Below are 9,520 nucleotides of genomic sequence, written 5' to 3' on the forward strand. Positions count from 1 at the left end.
AGTATTATACATAATTGCCCTTTACAATAATAGAAACCTCAGGCTATACTTTGCATTGGGAAACCTGTGCTGGTTTGTTTTGTAATCCACCCCATATTGCAATCCCAGTCTAAATCAAGGTTTCCTGCAACAGGTTGGATGTCTGTATGAATTCAACTATGGCATTTTAGTTTGGTTTATTATATTTATATGTCCTGCCAGTCTCATTCATGAAACTCAAGGTGACATATGTGGCACCAACCAGATGTAAACCTGCTTAGTTTCAGAAAGGTGATCACATGTGCTTTCAGACATACTTTTGAGGACTTGTATCACAGCTTTGTTGGCCAGCATAACACATCTTCTTTACATTCATCAAAGTCCCAGATTCAACCATTGGCATCTGTTTAAAGCATGTCAGATAGTATGTAATAGAGTTTGGACCACTATCGTCCCATTTCCTATGGAGAGGTACTACTGGACAGACAGACTGCAGTTGAATAGTCCAGTTCAATAAATGTCTGCTTCATAGGTTTTAAAGTAGAAGTATAAGCTCAAAACACAGTCAAAAGCAAAGAGTTACACTAAACTCAGGCAGTTCAGAAAGGTACATGTTACAGTGCTGTTTTTAAGACAAGCAGCTGTGGGCCTTGTTAATAATAATAATAATAGGAATTGCTTGAAACCCTCTTGTCTTTATACTGGGCCCTTGGTATCCATTGGGGTTTGGTTCCAGGACCTCCCATGGATACCAAAATCCATGGATACTCAACTCCCATTATAAACAACAGTGTAGTAAAGCAGTATCCTTTATATAAAATGGCAAAATCAAGCTTTGGTTTTTGAAACTTACATATTTTTAAAAATATTTTCGAGCTGTGGATGGTTGAATCTGTGGATAAGGAGGGCCTACTATTCTATTTCTACCTTAGAATGCTCTGTAAAGGTAAATATTGTCAGGGATGATGGGAGTTGTTGCTCTTCACCTCAGGCTGTAACTCACCACCTTGTTAATGAAGCTGAGCTGACCAGCTTTGGTCAGTGGTTATTGCTTTCTCCCAAAGCAGCAGAGTTTACTGAGAATAGGCTGAAGACCCTGACAAACTTCTCCAAGCCTTCTCACTTCTTCAGATGTCTCCAAACACCATCAGGATTCTGCTGGTTCTTGTATCTTCACTCAAGACACCAACACAACTCAGTAGTCTTAGATAAAAGATCTACTTTATTCTACTATATACAGTTACTATCTCTATATGCCCAACAATCCACAATATCTCTACACTCTACCAATACTCCACAACTACCCACAAGTTACATTAGCAAAACTGGCAATTATTATAGCAAATGTTTGTTACCACCCACTAGACAATTACCACCCAGTGGGTGTGTACATTCACAATGATTGGTTGACTTTTGTTCATCCCATACTCAAGTCCAACCCATGAACATCATCTGATCACCTTGTACATGTAACAAGTCTCAGGTGTTACCAATGTACATTCCATAATTTTGTCCTTGGCTCCCAAGACTTCTAAATTATATCATCCTTTACACCTGTGTGATTTCTTAATTGTTCATGCTTAGTCATTCTGACTCTCACATACATATTTTATTTCTATAACTGCATGTCCCATGTTGCATTTCCTTGACAAATATGTATAGAAATATTCAAAATACTGCAAATTATTTTAATATCTGTATGTACTCTCTTTCTCTGTGTATACATGTATGCATGTAAACATACTCGGATTTCTATAAATGATTTTAATAGCTGTGTGCATGACTTTCAGTGTATATATATAGATAGCTGCCTTCACCCATAAACATACATGCATGCTGAAAAATCTAGGAATAATTTTAATAGCTATTATTACTTAACAATATTGATATTAATATAATATATTCTGCCAGCCAGCTCAGCCTAGTGACTGAAAGCAAAGGAAACAATGGGGAAAAACACCCAGACCTCTCCCTTTCTCTGATAGCAGAAGGCAGGTGTGCTACATGATAGCAAAAGTGCCATATCTGACAGGCAAAGAACAGGAAGGGATGTGTAATGGAGGTCAGCACAAGGCAGAGGCAGCACATTATTGCTGCTCCTCTATGCAAGCCTTCAAATGGCAGAGATAACGTCATCTGAAGGCACAATGGTGCTTTTAGCAGCATGGCATGTGATAAAACCAGGAGACACAATCGAAAATATAAAAATATAAAGGAGGCAGACTGTTTATTTCCCCAGAGAAGGACTGACGATTAAGTTGTCTGCCTTCTACTTTAACAATAAAAAAAATGCAAGCAGGGGTTTTCCTTTACTCTTTCCAAGAGTTGCTTTTGGCTTTGCCTGCTTCACCCACAGTCTTCTTGGTTTCCCACCTTGCCTTTCTGTTTGTTCAGTGAAGTTGTAAAAGAGTTGTGAAGTGGGCATTATTTCTGAAGAAACATGTCAAAATGTGATGCAACCCAATCATATCCAAGCAGTGGTACAGCTGTTGTTTTTTAGGCTTTGCATTACTGGTTTTATGGCACCCCTTTATAGACAGCCATATAGGATTATTAACACATTTCTCTACCACAATAATTCCACAATATTTCTACATTCGTCATTTCTTAGAGCAAGACAAACCTCTTGGCTAACTCTGATTTGAAAGGAGAAAGAAATACTTTAACACGTGCAGTTTCCCATTTTAATCACCCTTACAATTATAGCACCTTTTCTCCTATGGAAATAAGTTTTTTTTGGGGGGGAAGGGTTGCTACTGCTGCTCTGATGCAAAACATCGACCTACATCTTTTGTAGAAAAAGAGCCCAGCACAAGAGGAGAAAAACAGCATTACACAGACACCTCTTCAGAGGCCTTCCTGCCAGTTACTGCTGCCAGGGGCTGTCTCTCTCTAGCTCTCTCCTGCAGACTGCTGCCAGCCTACAAGACCACCTCTACTTGCAGACCAGACCTCAAGCTAGTTGTTTAGTTAACCTTATGTAGTTAACCAATACCTTATATCCTGCAAGGGGATATAAACTCCATGCCTTGGGCAGCAGGCTCATCACCAGTGTGATAGGGTTGCCATATTCCAGCCACTCATATCTAGGCAGATAATTTGCTTAATATGCAACCTATTATTATTATGCATATTATTAATTTGCATTCTGATTATGCAAATTCAACACATTAATCATGGCACTTTTTCTACCATTATTTCAATCTCAGTGCAAACAGAGCTTTTTTTCCCCCTTTCCCCACTGAATGGTGTGAAGAAGCAGCCCCCCAAGAGCAAAGAGACTACATTTACTCTCTCGAGGCTATTTGGAAGCGAAGTTCCACTGTGCTGCCTAGATGCAGACTCAAGCCACCAACACAATCACCACACAACACATCCTTTCCTTTCCCACCTTCTGGACCTGTTGGGAGAAGGGTGAGGGAATGGAAGAGTAAGGTGGCAATGCTATGCATGTGCAAAAGCAACCGGGGCCTGCAGGGAGGGATGAAGCTCTCACCAGTGCCAGTCTTCTTGCATGGTTTCTTGCTTCATCACCACTGCCACATTTTAATCTACCCATCAGCCTGTAACAAAGGAAAAATCTGGGACTTACTGCTTCAACTGGCCCAGGTGGCCAGGACATTTTTTAGTCCCTTCAATCCGGGATTTTCCAAGTTTTACAGGGACCTATTCCCACTTACCATGTAATTCGTTTCCTGATCCGAATTGATGAATCAGATAAGCCAAGACCTTCATTCCTACTATTTGGGCCAATTTCATTAATTTGGATCAGGTGCCTGGGTCCCTTCAGTGCAGCCCCGTTCCAAGGGGCCCAGGGGAAGGCCGGCCATGGCTTCATCATGCATTCCTCCTCCTCCTCCTGGGCCGCTTGCCCTATGGGGTTCTTCCAGAGGCTTTGCAGGCTGCCTGGACTGCCTCTCCCATCATCCCCTGTTGCCGGCATCTGGTGCAGCAGCACAATGGCACAGGGCCCATGGGCCTTGGTGCTGGTGGCGGGGCGGCCCTGGCCCTGGCTGGAGCCCTCTTCACTGCTCCTGCATCCCAATCCTGGCCCCAGCGACCCCCAGTGACCTATCTCATCATCCCCTGACTGCTTCTTCACCCCATGAACAATGACAGCTAAGGAGGGGGCAGGGAAGGAGGACAGTGTCCAGAGCCCCACTGAGCATGCACAAAGGTGCCAGTTCGAATCGTTGAACCCTCCGGTGTGGTAATACAATGTACACTCACTCTGCTTTGCTTGAATCCGCATCACGTGACTTGCTTGGAATAGAACTGACTCCGCTTCCCCCTCACTTCAGAAGGACAACAGAAAGGCAACCAGGTGTGGTAAAGCATCACGTTTTAACCATAATTCGTATTGCTAGACAGGAGTGACTCTGAATCTGGTGTGAAAATACATCACACTTCGCATTGCTAGAACAGGAGTGACTGCAGATCTGAGCTGCAAACCCCCCCCCCCCCCATGTGTGAAAAGGTCCATAGTGACACCTTTGTTTTCTGATGTTCAGGGTACACAAACTTTATTTCATGCAAAAAATATTTAAAATATTGATTAAAATTACCTTCAGGCTATGTGTATAAAGGGTAAATTAATTTTGTGTTTAGACTTGGATATTTCATTATGTACATGTATGCAAATATAGGTATTCTAAAATCCCAGAATCCAAAACACTTCTGGTTCCAAACATTTTGGTTAAGGGAAACTCAAGCTGTAACATGAGTAGTGAAAGCCTCAATGCAGTAAGGCACAGTTCCATCCAGCCCTTCAGTAAAGTTTATTCTCCTCACCATACTTCACTATGTCAAAGAAAAAAGTGGGATATAATAATAATAATAATAATAATAATAATAATAACTTTCACATTTTTTAAAAAGACACATGGCTTGAAGGCTAATAGACAATAAGTTTCTGATTATATCTGCTTGTATTATGTACTTTAATCTTTAAATTTACTTAATATTTGCTTCAAGTCAATTATCTGCTGTCTTTGCATTTTTGAATATATTATATTCAGTTTCACTGTGTTATTGTTAGTTATATTTTACAATTCTCCCACCCACCTATCTTTTCCCCATCCTAGAACTCAAGGCGGCTTATGAATGTTAAAACAGGTACAACCAAAAGTACACATCATGTAAAAGTTAAACTATAATTAAACTATCAAATTAAAATTATTAAAAGTAGGTCCATTTGAAAAGAAAATTAACAGACAGTACAACACATTATGAAAGATGTTTGAAAGAGTCTTTGCCTGTTTATGGAAGGATAGTAAGGAAGGTGCCAGTCAGGCCTCTGGAGGAAGAGAGTTCCAGAGCCTGGAGCCAACCACTGGGCGTGGGCCCTTTCTGTATTCTCACCCAATGTACCTGTGAAAGTGGTGGGATGGAAAGAACACAAGACATGGGCAGGAGAATGGGAGAATGCAGTCGTTCAGATCCCCTGGATGTGAGCTACTGGCCCTAAGATCCAACCATAGTTGTATTTACGCTTGTTCAGGACCCAACTAAGCATCATCTTACACAGATTTTAAAAAAAAACCAGTTCCTAACATTAATACTTTCATTTTGAAGGAAAAGAAGATAATTGGGTAAGGAGAAGCAACTATATGTTTCATATAGTATGGGAAAACAGATTACTGTCTTTAAAGTGTTACATTCCACGTTGTTCCAAAAGAGTTCCCCCCACTCATCATGCTTCCTATTTGATTTATTTCATCCCACATTCCCTCTCCAACGGTGCATCTACACTATAGAAATAATACAGTTTGACACCACTTTAACTGCCACAGCTCCATCCGACAGAATCCCGGGCATTGTAGTTTTTGTGAGGCACCAGCCCTCTTTGGCAGAGAAGACCTTTTAATACAAATGGCAAATCCCAGGATTCCATAGGATGGAGCCATGGCAGTAAAAGTGATGTCAAACTGCATTACTTCTATAATGTATTGTAGATGCACCCCATGGTGAGCCACTATGAGCCATTTGCACCATTGGTGCCAATACTGGCTTTCACACTACGGGTATTTTCAAGGGAGGTGAAAATACCTCCTCCATCACTTCCTTCCCCTTTCCATCCTGCCTCTGGTTGCTAAGCAACTAGCATTATCAGGCAACCATGAAAATGGCTGCTGTAAGTTTAAAAAGCAAAGTATGTAATGCCAACACAGCTCTTTCAAAGTTGTCAATCTGGTTTTTATCTTCAATATGAACATTTGACTGTATGGATGCATGTCCTGCTTTGGCAATGCATGTGGATGATACTTTCTATCTTGCGTGTTCTTTTTCACTGTATGCTCCACCTGCATAACACTTTCTTCTTAAGCAGACATGTGAAACATGGTGCATGTATGAATCATGTATAGATCCCATGCATCTAAGGAAGTAGGCTCAAGTGTACGAAAACTCATTCTACCAGCTTTCAGTTAGTTTCAAAGGGGCTTGACAGACTGCCCCGAAAGGGCAGGCTGGAGCTGCCTGTCTTTGCTCCTGACAGGGGCTGCAGCAGCCAAATGGCACGGTCTCCATCAGGAGCAGGTTGTTTTTATTCCATGTGCCAGACGACATAAGTGCGCCCATGATGCAAGCATGGTGCAGCAATGTCTGGACGCTGCACATCGCATACATCATGATGGTGGCCACCATATGGACAGGAGACCACCATTATGGTGCTGCCATTACATGCTAGGGTTTGGGAGCATGCAATCGCTGTGTGCTTTCGAACCCTAGTTTGGGTCAAGGACAGCGCTTCACGCAGGTCTGTACCAGGCCAAAGAAGCTACAAGATCCTTTGGCATATTAATTTTCCAGACTAACACGACTATGTCTTTGAATTCTGAGCTAAGTACTAAAGAGTTCAAATCACAACAAACATGAACTCACTTGATACCCTTTGGTTATACACTGTCTCTCAGTTTCAGTAGAAAAACACACACATCATCTGCAGGGACAATAACAGTCTAAGGGTGTGTCCACACTATAGAAACAAAGCATCCTGACACCACTTTAATTGCCATGACTCTGCCCTATGTAATCTTGGGATTTGTAGTTTGGAAGCACCAAACTTCCATAACAGACCAGGCTGAATACCTCACTAAACTAGAAATACCAGGATTCCACAGGATGGAGCCATGACAAAGTGGTGTCAAACTGTTTTATTTCTGCAGTGTGGAATAGCTCTAAGACTACAGTGAATAAGAGTTCAACATGCTGTAGACCCACTGCTGATTCCAGTTTTATTTTTTTAAAGATGTATAGAAGGTTATTCTTGGAAGGCAGATTTATTCGTGATATTTATTATGATAAAAGTATTTATTTCTGTGACCTTTTTAAACAACATTATCAGTCTGTATATGCAATGGAGTGTCACTTGATATTATTTTTTAAAGTTTAATAAATCCCAACATGGTAATTGCTAAAAAATTTCACTATGTGCTCTTAGGTGATTCATTGTGTCTGCTTTAGTATGCAAACACACATATCCTGATCATAGAGACAATTATGGTATATGGTGCGAGCAGCTCCAATTCAAGAGGTTTATAGAAAACTGCTTTTTGGTGGCTCCCCTACAGGTTTGCTTGCAGGTCGATTACAGTAGTACTCCCAACATATGTCAGGTAGCTGTATTATTAATTCCCTACAATAACCTGAAGCAATCCTGTTTCAGGAGATACAATGGGAAATTAAAGTGGCAGCTGCCCGGCACAGATCAGAGTGCCACCAAATCATCATCTTCCCAGTTGACACATGTGAACAAAGTGGTTGATGTGACACTATTCTCTCTTTCCCAAGGCAACAAGAGCTTTGTAGACTTTCTAGCTCTGTGGATGGCAGACCCCTTTATTGCCATCCACTCAAGGACCTCTGATAAATCCGTAGTTCACAAATGGGGAGGATGTAATGAGTTAATCATGACATGAAGAGTGTATTAGGAGCCCAATTCAGATGTTATATGTTTTGATACCCTTGTGTTTGTTATTCAACATTTTATGTCATATATGCATAATTTTAATTGGATTAATTTACTGTTGACATGATTTCTCAAACATCTATATATTTCTTCAAGTCTTCCTGAATCTTCGTTCGCGAAGCAAAGCCAGAGAGATATATTTCTTAAATCTTTTCATAAAATTGTTTTTAAAAAATTCAAACAGACCCACACTCATAGGCTACAATGCAGTATACAAGCCATCAATATTTGCAATGGGTGATAAACCCCTCCCTGCATCATAACCTTTACAGCTTCTACTCTTCACCCCTGCAACAATAAAGCAGATGTCTGCTATCTCTTGCAATATTTGCTCCCTCCTCCTCCTCTCTTCTTAGTTTCCTGCCTGCTCCTTTAATCTGCTCTCATCGCCTATTCTTCAGTGTACACATACTGTCATCACACCTACCTTGTAATCTCCAGTGTATCTTCTTATTCCGCCACTGGATGCTAATGTGATTTTCAGAGACAGACAAGCATATCATGCCCTGTTTTCTAACCGTAAGGAAGGATTTAACATAACTTGTAAACTTGATTCCAGGATTTTAAACACAATGAGTTGGATGCAGACCATTTGTTGTAATTAATTTTTCACATTTGTTTCAGTGAGACGGAAATATTACTGACCAAGTTGGGATACATCCTCATCCATCTATACTTTGGGGGGGTGGGAATACCTACAAGCAGCAAATAAGCATAAAATAATATATACAGTCTCTCATGGTTTTTTTAAAGAGAGAATGAATGGGCATCAGTTACATATAAAGCAATAGGAAATGAGAAAAGAAAGAAGGAAACTAAACTGACAATGGAAATCAAGTGTGGTTGTAAAACAAGATATCAGATTGTTGAGGTGATGATAAAAATAAATTTACAAGCATTGCTGACCACCATGCTCTGTAGAAGTACTGTATAAGATTTTCAGAGGAGTCATGCTGGAGGACCAAAAGAGAGTTTTAAAGGGAAAGAATATAAGCAATGGGGGTGAGAGATGAGGGGGAATGAGGGAGATTGCATGATATGGGAGGGGGGTGATTTCACAACACATCATTGTTAATACTGCTTATTGTTGTTGTTGTTGTGTGCCTTCAAGTCATTTCCAGCTTATGGTGATCCTAAGGCAACCCTATCATAGACGTTTTCTTTGGCAAGATTTGTTCAGAGGAGGTTTGCCATGGCCTCCCCATGAGGCTGAGAGTATGTGACTTGCCCAAGGTCATCCAGTGGTTTTCATGGCCAAGTGGAAAATCGAACCCTAATTTCCACAGTTGTAGTCCAGCACTCAAACCACTACACCATGCTGACTCTCTGTTAATACTGCTATTATTATTTGGGGGAAAAATTTGGGGGCACAGGTCCAGAACCCCATGCAGCAAAATCAGCAGGAAAGCCACTCCTTTCCCAAAGCAGGCCTAACAGATTTTGAAGTAAACAAAGTAATGCACAATACTATCTGAACAGTGAGTAAGCAAGCAACATGCACAACATCCATCCCATTAAGCTCAGGGTCTTAAACCTATTGGTCATTGCAAACTAGAAATTCACATTGCAAAA

This window comes from Sceloporus occidentalis, unplaced genomic scaffold (genome assembly GCF_023333645.1).
Source record: "Sceloporus occidentalis isolate IW3139 unplaced genomic scaffold, rSceOcc1.0.p SCAF_7, whole genome shotgun sequence".
In the NCBI taxonomy this organism is placed as follows: Eukaryota; Metazoa; Chordata; class Lepidosauria; order Squamata; family Phrynosomatidae; genus Sceloporus; species Sceloporus occidentalis.